The sequence below is a fragment of the Phascolarctos cinereus genome, unplaced genomic scaffold (genome assembly GCF_003287225.1).
Source record: "Phascolarctos cinereus isolate Bilbo 61053 unplaced genomic scaffold, phaCin_HiC Scaffold_5;HRSCAF=322, whole genome shotgun sequence".
NCBI lineage: Eukaryota > Metazoa > Chordata > Mammalia > Diprotodontia > Phascolarctidae > Phascolarctos > Phascolarctos cinereus.
In genome coordinates, this window is record NW_027555958.1 from 460,464,318 (window position 1) to 460,481,612 (window position 17,295).

Consider the following 17,295-nt stretch of genomic DNA (forward strand, 5'->3'; position numbering starts at 1 on the left):
GCAAAGAAATGCAGTAAGCCCAGTAAAAAACATGCTCTCTGTAAAATGGTTATCTGTTTTACAGGAAAAAAAAACTCTTGCCATGAAATATACACAGTGAGTCTGTACATAATTGAATGAAATATCTATTTTTTTCCTAAAATGTTTTTTATTCATGAGCATTTTCAAATTTTTCATACTATACACATTTCTTAAAACACACGATACCAGCAGCAACTGAAAATGAATGCCACATTTGGTACATGTGTGTTATCTACCTTAAGGTAACAGAAGTATGTGACAAAACATGTACCACTCATAATGCTTCAAAAAATGCACTTTTATTTAGCCATCATTATTATAATAACTTCTTAATAGGACTCATTCACTGTTTATAAGTGCTCTGGTATGCATTCTTTATAGTAAAGTGTTAATACACCACATATTTATTTTAGCAAATCAGTATATATTCTGCATTTAATTTTAGAAAGTTAACTTGACTTTTTGAAACTGATTTGCAAATAAAGTTTTTCCATTTGGCACTACGGTTTGTTGCCTACCTAGCTGAATATTATAATGTCAGTTTGTTTTGAGGCTGTCCACGTACTTGATTTACTGAAATGTTTGTTTTAAGTCGAGTGCTCACTGTGTGCAGGAATTTGTATTTTGGAAGTATTTGGAAGCTTGATCTATCTACAAAGAAAAATTAACACTTACTTTATTATAGAATGTTCCAAGAAGTCTTAATTGTATTTTTTTTGAATTGTAACTTTAGACTTGTGTGCATGGATGTAATTAAGTTACATTATTACTGTAGATTAAAAGTTTATATGGGAAGACAGATTTTGTTTTTACTGTATATTTTTACTGAATTATCTATTCCCTATCCCAAAGCAAGCATGAATAAAATTAGGTTAAATATTAAAAAAAACAAAGAGAAAGAAGAAAAAAATATGAATAAAATCAAGCTCTGCTTCATGGCAGATGGAAAGCTCAAGAAATCCTAGGGATGCTACAGCAGGGTGGAAGGTAAAGCCCAAGGTCCTTGGGTCCTTGGGTTCCATGTATGAGGCTGATGGCAGTGCTTCAGAAAAGCAGGGTCCAGAAGTAGGGCAGATGGCAAGGTTAGAAAGATCTTGGGAAGCAACAGCAAGGAAAATGGTGAGGCTTCGTAGTCTCTCCTGTCTTCAGAGGGTATGGAGTTTTGGACTCCCATCTCATCTAATCCCTAAGAGCCAACAAACAAGGAGGGAGGTCTCTGGTGGTGGCAGGTCTTTCAGCATCTCCTGGGTGGGTTCTGAGAAAGTAGAGGTTTGGGGAGTTGGGGAAAGGCAAGAAGAGAAGGGAGCCTTAGGTGGTGGTGGGTGTGATTCTCATACTTCCTCTGCCTGGAGATCCTGGCAACAGAGTTGTGGAGATAATGCTGTTGTGGCAGGCCATACACAGAAGTGGCTGGAGCTATGGAAAGCTGGAGCTCTAGATCTCATTGACCTTTATTAGGCACGCAGTCCCAAGCAAACCACGCCCTTCTGAGCCTCACCAGTGGAGTGAGGATGAGAGCCCTTGGCATTCCCCTGGACGTCACATTTGAGGAGAAGGGACACTGGCAAATGCCACAGTGTATGGAGGAAGACGGCTTGAATGGTGTGTTACAATAACTGAGGAAAGGGAGTGGATTTATTTCGCTTAGAGAAGAATAGGGGAGGGGATTTGGGAAGAACGAGAGAGCTGTACTGTCTGAAGAGCTATTAGATGAGCCTCCTCTGGTGAGCCCCAGGGGGCAGGACCAGGAACAATCGATGGTTGTTGCAAAAGGGTCTCTTTACCTAAGGACAAGCTTGCTAACAACTGAGGCTGTCCAAGAGCTGTCTTGGGAAGCCACCAAGTTTAAGAGATGGAAGGGGCCTTAAAGCTCATCTAGTCCAACCCATTCACCAAAGGAATCCCGACTATACCATCTCTGACAAGAGATAATCCTTTCGGTTTTTGAATACCTTCAAGGAAGCTGGAGCCACAGTCTCTCACGGCATCCCATCACACTTTGGGATGGTTCTCACTAATAGGAAAATTTTCTTCACATCAAGCCTCTCAGCTTTTCTTTACATCCTCCCCCCACTGCTCCTGGTTCTGCCCTCTGGGGTCAGAGAGAGCAAACAGAATCCCTGTTCCTCATGACAGTCCTTCACAAACACTTGAAACTTCAAACAGACCTATCATGACTCCTCTAAGGCTTCTCCTCTCCTCTCTAGGTGAAACATGCTCAGCTCCTTCAAATCCTTTTGTCATTCTGCTTGCCCTCCCTTGGCACTTCTTTGCCTTATCAATTCCCTTTTGAACCATGGTGCTCAGAGCTATGCACAATAACTCTCAGTGTGGTGTGACCTGGGCAGAGTACTGTGGGACTATCACCTCCTGATTCCTTGTAGCTATGCCTTTCTTGCACTGAAGCACCAGACACCAATGGAGGTCTTCCTTTGGAGGCTGGATGGCTGCTTACGGGCTATGTTAGAGTGTGATTCTATTTCAGATTTGGGTAGGTGTGGATGGCTGCTGGTAGCCCTTCCAGCTCTGGAATTCTGTGATTCTGATTTTGGTTAGGGCGAGGAAAGCATTTTGTGAACTTTTGTGGTATATTAGAAATGTGAGCAGCTCGGACTTTTAAAAATATCCTTGTTTTGCCAAATAAATGGCTTCAAATTTCCAGCATCTTGAGTTTCAGCTGAATTAGTTAGAGCACCTGTCTAGGGAACAGGAGATACAGTGGTGGTCAAACCCCAATAAGGTCTTTCTTGATTTGCTATAATTATTCTTGTTGTCCAACCAATGGACAGCTCCTGTGGGCCAGAAAGCATTGTGGTTTTTGTGAGCCTGGTGATTCTTGGGAAAGCTATTTGCAAGGCTATATGAAGGGCAACTCACACCCCACCCCACCTCCACACACCCCAGGAGCCTTGTGTAATCTAGGGGTGTCAATAACTTGGAACAGATGGTGCCACCTGATTCGGGTAGTTCTCTGCCTCCTTCCCTGCCCAGAGTTCTTGATGAAGACCATACATAAGGCTCATTTGAGGATCTGATTCAGCAGAGAAACACACTGACCCAACCACACTGGCAGCTGGGAGCTCTGGCTCCAGGACAGACCGAGCTTTTCGAGGTCAAAGGTGAGGCAGTGGACGCCTTCTTGTCTGGGCATGGCAGCAGGTGAGGAGTTCTTTGCCAAACTTCTTCACCCCAACAAAATCCAGCATGGTGACCAATGCATCCCCAGGCTGTTCCTGCCAGGCAGCAACAGATGTCCTTATGCAGTTCTCTTTCTGATCTGTTTGTGGGTCTATCTCTAGATGCATTGGATTCATTTATGACATGTTGGAAAAGGAGCTAGTGGAAATTCTAGAGGCATCTTAGGGAAAGGAGGTGGTCTGAAAGCCAAAAATGCAGCTTTCAGGGAATCTTAAGTTTCACTTACTCCACGTTCCCTTAACTTTCTTTCTCTCCCTGCCCCCTTCCACCTCCTCCTCTCTGCTTTTGGCCAGGAACTTTTCCCTGTCCCCACATCTTAAATCAAAGAGAAGTCCTTTGAAATATACACTCAGCAATTTCAGCTTCTCATCGTCCTCACCTTGTAGCAGAGGAGAGGGGCTGTCAGGGCTGCATTAGAAGCCAGCTCCTAAAAGAAGCAACCTGTCTAAATAGAGCAGAGTCCAAAGAAGGTGAGGACCTAGGGGACAGCTCTCTTACAGCATCCCATGATCATAGAGTTGGAAGCACTTCCAGCCCATCTAGTCCAGCCTTCCTGCTGCCAGATGCAGTGTTCTAGCAATGGCCTCTGAATTCCGCCCCTCCCTTCCAGCCCAACTCTAGCGCTATGATTCCACGAAGACAGATTTCCTGCCATTCGTAGGGGAAGTGCAATAGAAAGGCTGAGGTTATCATAGAAAATGCAACAGAATTCGTGCTCAAGAGAGATACAAAGTGCTAGATGAGGTTTCAAGTCAGAAACATGATTTTGAATTGAGGAGATGAAGGAGGGGAAAACTTAAAGAAGAAGTGGAATTTCCTGGAGACACCTCAGAGGCCATTTTGTCTTGCCCTTGCTTTAGACAGACAAGAAAACTCAGCTCCTGTCCGCTTCCCCCCTCGCACAAGTGACCTAGATTAGATTTGAACCCTGTAACTCTTGAGTCCACATCCAGAGTTTTTCCCACTGCCTGGTGCTGTAAATGAATGCATCTCAGAAGCAGTTGTAGTATTTCCCTATAAGAGTCCTACCATCTGTGAGGAAGGTGAGCCCAAGGAGGTTATGTGATGGCCACGGTCGTATAGATTATATGATCTGATCCCAAATCTAGAGTTGGAAGAGAAACTCAGAGAAAAAAATAGGACCTTAGGTTCCATAAAGTAAGCCTGCCTCTCTCATGTTACAGATGAGGAAACTGAGGCTCAGAGGGGTTGTGACTTGCCCAGGGACACATAGCTAGGAGCCGTCTAAACCAGGATTTAAACCCAGTCTTCTTTACTCCAAAGCCAGCTCCATCCACTGTGGTGTACTACCTCTATCTGAACTGAAATAAAGGTTAAAAAAAAAGAAAGGTAGCATTTCAGTGGGATTTCCCAACCAAGAAATTATTTATTATAGTAAGAACACTCAGTTTGTGATTTTTTATTTTCTCCTTTATTTATTCATTCATTTACTCATTCTTCTATTTATTCATTTATCTGCTTATTTATGGGGCAGCAAGGTGCTACTGTGTACAGTGCCAGGTCTGATGTCAAGAAGACTGATCTTCCTAAATTCAAATCTGCCCTCAGATGCTTAAGTAGCTGTGTGACCCTGAGCAAGCCTCAGTTTCCTTATCTGTAAAATGAGCTCCAGTATCTTTGCCGAGAAAACCCCAAAGAGTCAGGCATGACCGAACAACAACAAAATTTTTTTATTCATCCATCCATCTATTCATTCAATCATTTATTTGTTTATGTATTTGTTTTTGATTGGGGAGGAGGAGTTTGGGGTGGAAGTGATCTTTGAATTTGGTAAAGCCAGCTAGTCTGAGGCCTTGAGTTACTTTGATGCTACCCAGTCCACAGCTTCTTAACCACCAAACCACCCTTTTAAAAAGAATTGAAAACACGAGAAGATACAATTTGTCACTGTAGTGAATATGGAAGATTTAAGAAGCCTGAAAATAAATATGTATCTATTCATACCTATTATACATCTCCACATATATATTTATGAAAAGCAGCCCCTGTTGGTGCTGCTAAGGTGAATTCCAATAATTTTGTGGTTTCTTCACTACCTTAGCCTTTTTGTCTTTAACACTATCAAAAGGGAGGGGGGGGAATTATACAGAGGCCCCTAAATGATGCCAAGCTGGCTTTTCATGCTTGATTTTTCACTCTGTCCAGTTAGCATCCATCCAGTGTGGGAAATCTATATGGTTAATTGTCTTTTGCTTAAAACTGTAAAATCCGGGTTGGGGTTGAAGCTAAAAAGGAATTGGAGGAAAAAAAGAAACAAAAGAAACAACCCTCAAATTTTAAGTATTTGGAAATCAGAGACTTTCAGTTTCTGGGTTGAAATTACAGCTGTTGGCAGAGTTTGTTTTTTTTTTTTTGAACTTTGCAAGTTACAACGAGCAAGTTGCCAATAGTTGAAATAGTCAGGGGGAGGCCCTAGGCCCCTCTGGTTTAAATCTAATCTGCCTGAGAGATCTGGCAACAGGTGCATATACTGTTACAGTTCTCTGCCCTGCCTTTGATTCTTTTCACCTAACACCCTGCCTGGATTGTGTCTCATCGTTTTAATAACAATGTGATACTGTTACAGCTAAAAGACAAGAAGCCAGACTTTCTTCCCTCTTGGTTTCATGGGAGTCAAAACATCAGGCTTCTCCTGTCCCTCTTTCCAGTTCTTTTGGGGGGTCAGAGTGGGGAGGAGGGGAAATGAGTCCTGTCATAGGTAATTGACTCTTGGGGTGTCAAGAACTGCTATGTCAGGTTGTGCTGAAGTAATGCACGTGTGTATGGCTAATTATCTGGTCCCAGCTCAGGAAGAGTCTTGAATCAGCATGCACAGCACCAGCCATGAGGACAGGGAAAATAATTACATGATTTCTTTTTGCCATGTCATAACTCGAGGCGTGGGTGTATTTTTGCTGGTACCAACACCCGTTTTATTTAAAATAAAATCTTCCTGAGGTGGAGGTTGGGGCAGGGGAAGGTGCATAAGGAACCGCATTTGAATGTTCTCCATGGTACATTTTTGCACAAACCACTCTGGCTGTTCGGGCTGGAAAGCGATAACTCCTAGGGGTTTTGTTTTTCTTCTGTCTGGGGCTATAGATCTCCGGCAAGCTGAATAGCTTTTACACATGTCAGAATTTGGAGATGTTCCCATTAGACTGTAGGCTTCTTGAGAGCAAAGACTATTTCTTTTCCCTTTTCTTAGTATCCGCAGCGCAATGCACAGTGTCTGGCACCTAGTAGGTCATTAATAAATGCTGCTTGGGGAAGCTAGGTGGCACAGTGGACAGAGCACTAGCCTTAGAGTCAGGAGGACCTGAGTTCAAATCCGGCCTCAGACATGTAGCACTCACTAGCTGTGTGACTCTGGGCAAGTCACTTAGCCCCAAATGTATCACCAAAAAACAAACAAACAAACAAACAAAAAATAAATGCTCCTTGCCTGTATTAGACATAAACTGAAGCCCAAGACCTGAATTAAAGTTCTGACTAGAGCAATTTATGATGTAGAAAGAAAATCCATTTTAATAAGGCCATCAAGAGCTGTCTTGAGATTCTTGCATTTATGTTAGGAAGCTAACCAAGCTGCCTTCCTATGGCCCTTAATTTGCAGCCTTGAAAATGAATTTAATTCAAATTGTGTGACCTTGGACAAGTCACTTCCTTCTCTTTGGGCTTCTGTTTCCTCTTTTGAAAAAGGAGGGGTTTTAGGTTAGATAATCTAAGGTATTTTGATGCTCTAAATCTATGAGCCTAATTATTACTGTTAAGGACCATCTATACTGCCCAAAATGAATTCCAGAACTCAGTTCAACAAGAATTTTTCAAAGTCCTGTTGTGTGTCCAACATTGTGCTGGTGCTAGGAATAGGAAGACTAAAATGAGGTGAAGAGCCCTCAGGGAGCTTACATTCCATCTCAGCAGCTCCCCTGCCTAGAATACACTTGCTCCTCATGCCCAATAGACTCCTTAGCTTATTTCTGAGTGCAGCACAAATACCACCTCCTTCAGGAAACCTATCCCAATGTCTTCCATAGCTAGAACCAGTGCTTCGGAGTTTTATGGTTGCAATTTTAGCTGGACTGCTGATTTCCTTGCTATAGGGAGTGCCCAGTGAGGGACTACCTCAACCACTGTAAATAAGTATCTGCTCTGCAATGTAGAGCTTAGAATGTTTCCCGAAGGTAACATTTAAGTCAGGTCTGTATAACATATGGCCCACTGGCTGCTTGCAGAGCAGGCTGAATGTTGTGCAGGCCTGATCTAAGGTTAATGCCTTACTCAGCATCACATAGCAAATCCCACTCTTTACCCACCATACCAAGTGGGTCTGCCCCCGAGGTTACTCCGTGGGTATATAGTTAATAATAGGAGCTAACGCTTCTATAGCATTTACTGTGTTCCAGGCACTGTGCTAAGTATTTGAGATTTGTAATATAATTTGTAGTTTGTAATGTAATATTATTTCACTTGATCTCACAATCACCCTGGGAGGTGAGTGCTACTATAACCTCCGTTTTACAGAGGAGAAAACTGAGGCACACAGAGGTTAAGCAACTATTCCAGAATCATACAGCTTGTATCTGAGGTGGGATTTGAACTCAGAGCTTCCTGACTTCAGATCACTGTTTTACCTATCTATGTGTATGTTTGCATGTACTTCAATACCTACTGCACATGTGATTTCCCCAAAAGAAGTCATTGAGGGCAAGACAATATCATTTGATTGGTTTGTTTTTATATTCCCTGTACTTAGCAGGGTAACTGGCAAAGAGCAAGTGCTTAATGCAAGTTTCCTGAATGGGAAGTTAAATAGCCTCATTAGATTGGAAGCTCTCTGCAGGCAGGAACTGTTTCACTTCTGCTGTTGTTTCTGCACTGTCTAGAACAGTACATGGTAATAGAAGATGTTGGGAAAAGTCTTGTCAAATGAATAAATTCTACTGGGGAAATCAGTATATGCTGGGGTATATAATACTGATAGATATGAAAGAAGAAGCTGGCATAAATGAGACAGAGGTGGGCTCGGAGACAGGAAAACCTGGGTTCAAGCCCTGCCTCCAGTGCACACTAGATGGGAGCAAATTTCTTGATCTCTCAATGACCTAGACAACTCTCTAGGACAGTGTTATAGAGGAGATGCTACCCTGTGTTTATAGATGAAGTTTTCTCATTTTGGAGTTTCCTATATCAGTGAAATCACAGGACCCAAACATATTGGGGGGCGAGCAGGGAACAGCAGAAAACAAAATAAAATTGGTGGTGCAGTGGATGAAGTGATGGGCCTGGAGTCAGGAAGACTCACTTTTCTTAGTTCAAATACAGCCTCAGACACTGAACAGCTGTGTGACCCTGGGCAAGTCATTTCATCCTATTTACCTCAGTTTTATAGAATGAGCTAGAGAAGGAAATGTCAAACCACTCCAGTATTTCTGCTAAGAAAACTCCAAATGGAGTCAAGAAGAGTCAGACGTGACTGAAATGACTGAACAAAAACAAAATATTAAAATCAGTTTGCTACGTGGAGGAACTAGGGAGATTTGAAAATGCCTTATGTATGGAGTTCTTAACCTGTTTTGTATTCTGGACTTGGGTGATCAGCTGATGAACCTTATGGATCTCTTCTTGGAATTATGTTTTTAAATGCAACAAGTAAAATACATAATATCACCAAGAAAACCAAATATATGTATATACAGTTATCAAAATATTAAAAGAACATTATTCCACAAATGCCAGGTTAAGGATCTTTGATTCAGAAGGCAGCCCTGGAGCTATGCTTTGAAGGAAACTATGCAAACTAGTCCATCTTTCTGTAAAATGTTATTGCTACTATGAATGAAGCAATTTCAGGTTGCAAGGGTCTGCCAGTACAGGATAATTTCCTTTCCAGGCTTTCTTTTGTGTAGATCAAATTCTCAGGACACTAGATTGAATGTAGGGGTGGGATGATCTCATGGGCTGTGCACGATGGTTCACCAAGTGTGTGCAGAGAAGATGAGAAAGCCTCACTGAGCAGTCCATAATAAGCCGTCGAGAGGAATCAGCTACCTGGCCGAGGACCACACCACAAACATGAACAGGCATTACCAAAAATGTACTTTTCTGAACTGGGCGCTGCAGAAGACTTGCATTCTGTTCACCATTTGTGGTCTTCCATCTTGGGGACTTGTGATCAGTGGTTGAAACACAAGCTCATGAGGATAAAGTTTGAAAAAGAAGTCATCAGCCCTTTAGCTCCTTTGCCAAAGTCTTCCTGACCCAGGAAAGTGCTGTTTCACATTGGAGGCCCATTTATTATTTCATAGGAAGAGTGTGTGTGTGTTTGAGTGAGTAGTAAAAAAAAAAAAAGCTGGATAGGGTAGTTGATAGAGTTCTGGATTGGAGTCAGGTTCAAATTCTAACACTACTTACACTCAGCAGCCATGTTACTACAAGAAAGTTATTTATCCTGAGTCTCAGTTTCTTTATCTGTAAAATGGGAATGAAAAGATCTGACGTATAGGCATTTACCTCACAGGATTGTTGTAAGGCTCAAGTGAGATAATGAATATAGAGCACTTTATATGTCCTAAAGAGATCTTGCAGGATCTGTCACTGTTGGCAGTGGTGATGGTGAAATGGGAACTCCTTTACCATCGTGAGTATTTAGAGTCTCTTCATTATGAAACTTGCTTATGTGAAATGGATTCCCCAGAAAGCTCTCAGGTGAGAAGCAGGATCCACATACTTTCAGCCCTGCCTAGCATTTGGGCATTTTGCAGCAGTGTCCATTTTACAGATGAGGAAACTGAGGTAAACAGGGTTAAGTGATTTGCCTAGGATCACACATCTAGTAAGTGTCTGAGGCCAGATTTGAACTCAGGTCTTCTTGACTCTAGCCCCAGTGTTGTATCCACTGCACCACCTAGCTGCCCAAATTTCTCCCAAGTTGCCCCTCAAATCTCAATAATAGTTGTTTGGTTATATTGCTCAAAGTATTCTATACCATACCTAAAATAGGGGGAGTGGATGAAAGCAAGTCTTCCCCCCCCCCCGGCACACCTCTTTAGCAGCTTTATCCACCAGAAAAAGCAGAAAAACAATCTTGCTACATTTTTGATCATAGTATGAGACAGAAAGGTATAGAAAGATTTCAGAAGGACCTATGTACAAGAGGGGGTAGTATTAGAAATGGTTACTGTATAGTCAGGCTTAGATGAAAAAATTTTACTTTTCTCTTGGATCAGCATTGAAGAACCTGAAAGATATTATGTGTGAACCGGCCAGTTGCCAGGCCCTAGTCAACAGAAGTGACTCCCATGTTTGGCCACTGATTGACCCTCTTAAGCATCAGCAAGTTCCTATGTGCCCAATAACTGGTTTAGCCAGCTTCATCTAAGCCAGAAAGCAAGGAACACAAGACGCTTTTGATCATAATCAGTTCAGCTAACTTTTCATAATCCAGATTCACAAAGTGAATAAATTGTCCTAATCAAATTGCCCTTGGGATTGACAGAGAGGAGGGGAGGGAAGGGGAGAGTACAAAGGCCAGGGAGCTCACTGACTGGATGACTGACTCCCCAGTAACAACAATGGGGGGGAGGAAAGGAGAATAGAGACCTAGGGAAACATTCCACTATATGCTGAGCTTGCAGTGGAGACCAAAGGGTGGGGGAATTGACCACTTCCATGTTTGTGAATAACAAACCGTCTGGCTTGTGACCCTTCTCAGTACCTCACCCATAATCTCCTCAGGTATGACATCACTTCAGAGGCCACATGTCTGTACCATGGGCAGGGAGGGGACAGGTCAGGCATTGGAGAGATGGTTCCCCAGGAACCTCAGCGATCTCATTCAAACTCCTTGGCAGAGACTAAGTCCGAGGGACTAGCATCTTCTGTTATAAGAGTGGAAGAGGAAGCACTTGGAAAGATTCTAGGTAGAGAGTTAGTTCACTGAGGGTTACCTCAGAGGAAGGGCAGTGTCCTCAGAGCAGGATCAGCAGAGGGAAAGCTGAGAATGACACGGGTCTTTCTTTTTTCTTAATTTTTATTTATTTTTAATTCACAAGATAATACAAGAATGATAACATAGTATAAAAAAATGATTGCACATGAAACTGCAAATGTATTATGTACAACTTGTTATCCCTTTCAAATATATGAGAAAATTATTGTGTAAATTTCTTTTTTTTCTTTTCTCCACCCCGATGGCTACCATTGGACACCAATATGTATATGACTATATATAGAATATATATGATGATATATAGGCTGTATCTATATCTATATATAGAATATATGATCATATATATAGAATATATATGTGTGTGTGTGTGTGTGTGTGTATATATATATATGTATATTATTTATCAGGTCTTTATCTCAGCTAAGCCTTCACATGTTATTATAGCAAGTTTCTACTCACCACCCTCACTCTACATAACTAAAATTGAAGAGGTGTCATAAGCTTTATTTTCCAAACATTTTTGTAAAGAGAAGGCCTAAATGAATCACATAATCACATGATCCCAGGGTGTAACTATAATTTTTTCACACTGGTTTTGTTTCATTTTATGTCATTTCTTCTAAGAGTGGCTTTTTAAAGCCAAATTCCAGAGGCAATAGGGAGCCACCAGAGTTTGGGGAGCAGGGGAGAGGCACAGCCAGACGTGAGGTTTTGGAAAATCACTTTGACCGCTGAGTGGAAAATTAATGGGAGCAGGAAGGCGCTGTAAGCAGGAAGGCCAGTGAGAAGGCCGTTTCAATAGTTCAAGTGAGAGGTGATGAGGTCTCATTCTGACAGATATAGCACAGAGCCTGCTCTCAAGGAATTTCTCATTTAATGGGGGAAAAATATGCACAGATATGCTTTTTGGGCCTGATTACATGTGAGTTATTCCCTACTCCCTTATGCTAAGGGCGTTCACTTTGGTTCCTTCGTCTACATGTCCTTTATATGGCTGGTGGTACTGGGGATAAGCTAGAATCCAGAATCCTCTCCTCTTCCAAATGCACATCTGGAATTTCAGCATCTGTTTCACAGCCTCTCGCTTGGATTTGTCAATGAGTCCTTTGGGTGACGTTTCCAAGGATATGGTAAGTTAGCTGCTAGATTTGGGTCTCCATGCTTGCACTGAGATAATCTTTTCAGAATCCCAGGATGCTGGAGTTGCCAGAGAATTGGTAGGTCATCTGTCCTAGCACCTTCATTTTTGCAGATGAAAAACCTGAAGCTTAAAGAATTTACTCCTATAGAAAACAAAGGTGTTGAAATAAAGAGGTCTGGATTTGGAAGCCAGAGCTCTGATGGCTGGCCTTGGAATTCCACCTCTGCTCGGCTACTTACAACTTGCATAATTTGCAATAAGATACTTTACTTTTCTGGGCTTCAGTTTCCTCATCGGTAAAATAAGAGAGTTGGATTGAGTGGTCACTCCCAGTGATTAATTTATAATCTCAACTACCATCTTTGTTTCTCACCAGCCTAGGTATGATGTTCATAATAGCAGTTTATATTTATTTAGCACTAAGATTTGTATGAGTGCTTTACATACATTATTTTATTTGACCTATAACCCAGGCTTAGATGACCCAGTAATTCTGGGAGGTAAGCCCTATTGTTATCCTCATTTTATAGATGAAGAAACCGAGGGTCAGAGAGATTAAGCTCCTTGCCCAGACCATGGTGGTATCTGGTATTTTCATCAAGCATGGCACATTCTAGAGTTTCAAGTTTGGAGTCAGAGGGACCAACTTCTAATTCTGGCTTAATAACTTGCTACTACAGTGACCTTGTATAAGTCCCTTCCCCTTTGGGGGCCTTCAATTCCTTCCATAGAAAATGAGTTTGTGACTACACTATAAATTTGATAGAAAAGAGATGAAGAAATGTGGCCCTCCTCTCCTTGGAGATGTGGGCAACATGGTCTGTGGAAGGCTACATGTGTCAGGAACTGCCTCTGTATTGGTTAGATATGCTTCACTGTTCATAATAAAGAAAGGCCCACTTGGTTGGAGGTGAGGGGTAAGGATTGATTTTCTCAGATGACTCTGATGAAAGAAAATAATAACTAAAAAAAAGACATTAAAAAATAGGAAAACAAAAGAAAAGAAGATTGGATTAAATGACCTCGTAGGTCACTCCCAGCTATAAATCTAAGGAACACTGAGGGATTAAAATTGTAGATAATGGAAATTATTCATTGTCACCCACTGACATTTTTTCTTTCCTTTTACCAAACATTATCGATTACATGAGTATTGATTTTATTATGAATCATAAGTGTTTGTGAAAAAAGGATGGCATGTGGAAGTCCTTAGTATTTTATATATGAGGGGTAGATCTATGATTTCATTCATGTAGGCGAACTCCCAGGTGGGAAAAGTCCATCTACCAATGCAAGGGACACCTTTTCTGCTTTCCCTCTCTGTCTCTTATAAAGTTGATATATACATATGTAATGTGCATATACATTTATATACATACATGCATCTCCCATGGCTCTCCAGGCCACTTTTGGTCTCTTCTCATTAAGCCAGTTTTTCAACACATTAATCCAAAATCTTCCCCTGTGAAAGTCCAGCCCCCTCCTTATTGCCTCTAGTTCTGCCCTGCAAATCAGTGCTATCCTTCTTTCTCGAGACAGCCGTTCATTTACAAAGTGCTTACCATCTCCACAGTATTGTCTCAGGCACCAGAGAGATCTAAAGTTTAGACAAGTCTTAGCCTCTGTCTTCATGGAGCCCATGGTTTCACGAGTGCCTCAAAGCTTTATAAAAAATAAAAGATGGAATCTGCTGTCTTCAATTTCTTCATAATTCCCCTGGGCTTTCAGTTATGCATTTAGCAAGTCATCTTGGCTGTGAATTATTTGGAGGAGGGAGAAGGATCTCAGTAGTCTTTTAGCTGACAGCAGTAGGCATTGAACCCCAAAGATGGAAATCAACTACGCCTTACCAAAAATTCCAGGGCTATATACATATACCTAAGCCATGGACACCCCAGAACCCGTCACTAAGGTAATTCACCTTTCTCCAGCAGGCTACAATGGCCCTTCTCCCACTCCACCCCTTTTCCATAGTAATTCAATTCACCTGGCCTAATATGGTGAGTGAGGAGAGGAGGAAAATGGAACTTACTCTCTTCCACTGCCCTCTCTATCAGTCAATCAATCAACATGCATTTATTAAATGCATGTAAGTAAGACATGCCATTTCACTCCTCCCAGGGTGTCTCTTTTTGTGATGTAAAGAAAAGAACTGAGTTAGGACTTTGAGTTTTCCACTAATTCACTTGCCAAAAGTCAAGTTTAATGTTTCTGGAACTCAGTTTCTCTTTTGTAAAAATGAGGCATTTGGACTGTTGATATCTAAAGAGTTCTTATATTCCATGCTATTCTGATTCAGGGAAAGAGTGAAAAGAGGCAGAGGTTGCCAATCCATCCATGCCTTCTCATCCTGTCCATGAACTCCTCTACATCTGTCAAAGGGAATCTACTCAGTTGAATGGGTACTAGCCTGTGACTGTCTTCCCATCGCATGGAGACTAGCCAGTGGGAGCACAAGCTGTCCTGCCATGTTCTCTCATTTCTGCTATTTGATTGTACCAATGCCTTTTCTGTTCATTCATCCCTCAGATGCCATCTTTACTCTGCTTTTCCCATGGAATTCTCCACTGGTAACATGTGGTGGCTGCTCCATTGGCTTTTTGGGAACCCATAGCTTTAATTCCATGATTTAAAGCCAAATGGCTTCAGGGGAAGAGCACTGAAATACTCCAAAAGGTCTGGGATCTCACTGGTTAGAGTGTGGACCACAGCCCCACCAAACCTGTGCATCCTATGTCGCTCTTATCCACGTCTGTCCTTGAGTTCCCCACAAGGGGCCTGCCTAACATGCTGGGAGCCTTCTCTCTTTCTCCTCACATCATGAGAGTACCATGAAGCCCTCTGGTCACCAACCTGTCATCCCTCACTCTCTGAAGTCAACAAGCACTCGTTGGGAGTGGGAGGTTAATTTAATTTAAATTTTGTTTTCAATTCCAAATTCACTCCCACCTATCTTCACTCTCCCCCTTTGATGAAACAAGAAAATCACGACCCATTTAAAAAATGTAGTCAAGCAAAACAGGCTTTCATTAGCCATGCCCCACTCTCCCCCCCATCAAAAAAAAAGTCTCAATCTGCACTCTGAGACCATCAGGTTGTTATTGGAGGAGAGTGGCATGTTTCATCATAAGTCTTCTGGAATTATGGTTGCTACTTGTTCAAGTATTTTTTCAAGTATGGTACTTGTACAAGTATGCTTAAGCACCTACTATGTACCAGGCACTGAATTAAGCCTGGAGTTACAAAGAGAGGCAGAAGACAGTCTTTGCCTTCAAGGAGCTCACATTCAAATGAAGGAGACAGCACGCATATAGCTAAGTGCAAATAAGGTATAGGCAGGACAAATTGGAGATAATCACACAGGGAAGACTTAGCATTGATGGGTACTAGATGAGGTTTTAGCAGAGACTTGAAGGAGTCCTGGGAAGCCAACAGACAGAGATGAGGCTGGAGAGGATCCTGGGGATGGGGACAGGCAGAGAAATGTGCCCAGCTGAAGAACAGAATGAGTTGTGCGAGGAACAACATGGAGGCTGATGTCACTGGATCGAAGAGTATGTGGGTGGGGATGAAGTGTAGAAGACCAAGAGTCAGAGGCCAGGGGACAGAGGGCTGGAAGAGCCAACAGAAGGCAATACACACACAGACACACAGACACACACCACACACACACACACACAGAGACACACAGACACACACACAGATACACACACACAGACATACACATACACACAGACGACACACACACAGACACACACACACAAACACACACACATATATGTATATGCATATGGATATACGTTATGGGGCCGTTTTAGTATTTTGTTCTTCCAATTCCCCATTGCTTGCAGGGCACAGCCTGCTCATGGTCACTATGTGTTACCCAATATGGGAAATTCCTTTTCAATTTAAAGCCTATGTGTTCCATTCTTGCCACTATATGGAACTCTGGAATGCTGGTTTTAAATACAGTGTTTGAGCTTCTGTTTTCAAGGCAAGCTTGGGCCCACTATAGAACATCCCCAAGGTAATTTGGCCTGCTCTACTCTGCCTGTTCTGTTATGAGCTCAATTCATTTTCCATCCTCAGAGTCCTTCTAAAATATATGTAGTGAATCAGCAGCCATATCAGTTTTCTGTGTATATGCCTATCCAAGTAGACAGTCTTGACTTGGTATTTACTCTGTGGATAATTAAGACAAACTGTTTTGGATGACCATGGATTCTAAGTTGCAAACTCTTCCGTGTTCTGGTCCTTGATTCATTCAGAACAATGTCATCCTAACCCATGGAATGGCAAATATGAAAGACAATATTTAATTAACCCTCCAGATACTATACATAAGCACCTAGATTTGAGTACAGCATAGTAGAAAGAATGCTGGTTCTGACCTTGCCTCTGACAAATCTCTATGTCTTTGGACAAGTTAATTCACTTTCCTAAGCCTCAATTTTCCCATTTATAAAATGGGGGAGGGGAGCTCTGATGTATTAGGTAGTATTTACGTAGCACATTAAGATGTACAAAACACTTTACCTTTCATTCTAATCACAATTGAGGAAGATAGGTGCTTTATGATCCCTATTTTACACATGAGGAAACTGAGTCAGACAGAGGTTAAGTGAATTGCTCAGAATCACTCAGCTGGAGAGTTTTAGAGGCTAGATTTGAACTCAAGTCTTCTTGACTCCAGATTAGTTCTCAATCTACTATACTAGTTCAAAATCTGCAATCCTATAATCCATGCCATCATTTGATGGAGGGCTCAGACCACATGGCCTCTGAGGTCTTTCCTAGCATTCAGTCTTCTGTGCTTCTACCTGTGTGACCCCGAGCTTAAGGTTAAGTCTTAACCCTGAGATTAAGTCACTTAGCCTCTGCCTCCTTTTCTTCATCTGTAAAATGAGTTGGACAAAATGGCTTCTAATGGTCCTTCTAACTCTAGATGGATGAGGGATAAGAAATGGTTGAAAATTCTAGG

The 17,295-nt window shown here is 41.9% G+C and overlaps 1 protein-coding gene across 4 annotated transcripts in view; it reads left to right on the forward strand.

Annotated features, from left to right (window-relative positions):
- Positions 1-17,295, forward strand: part of FGGY (FGGY carbohydrate kinase domain containing) — a 544,879-nt gene that overhangs the window by 209,258 nt on the left and 318,326 nt on the right. The gene's annotated exons all lie outside the window — the stretch shown is intronic.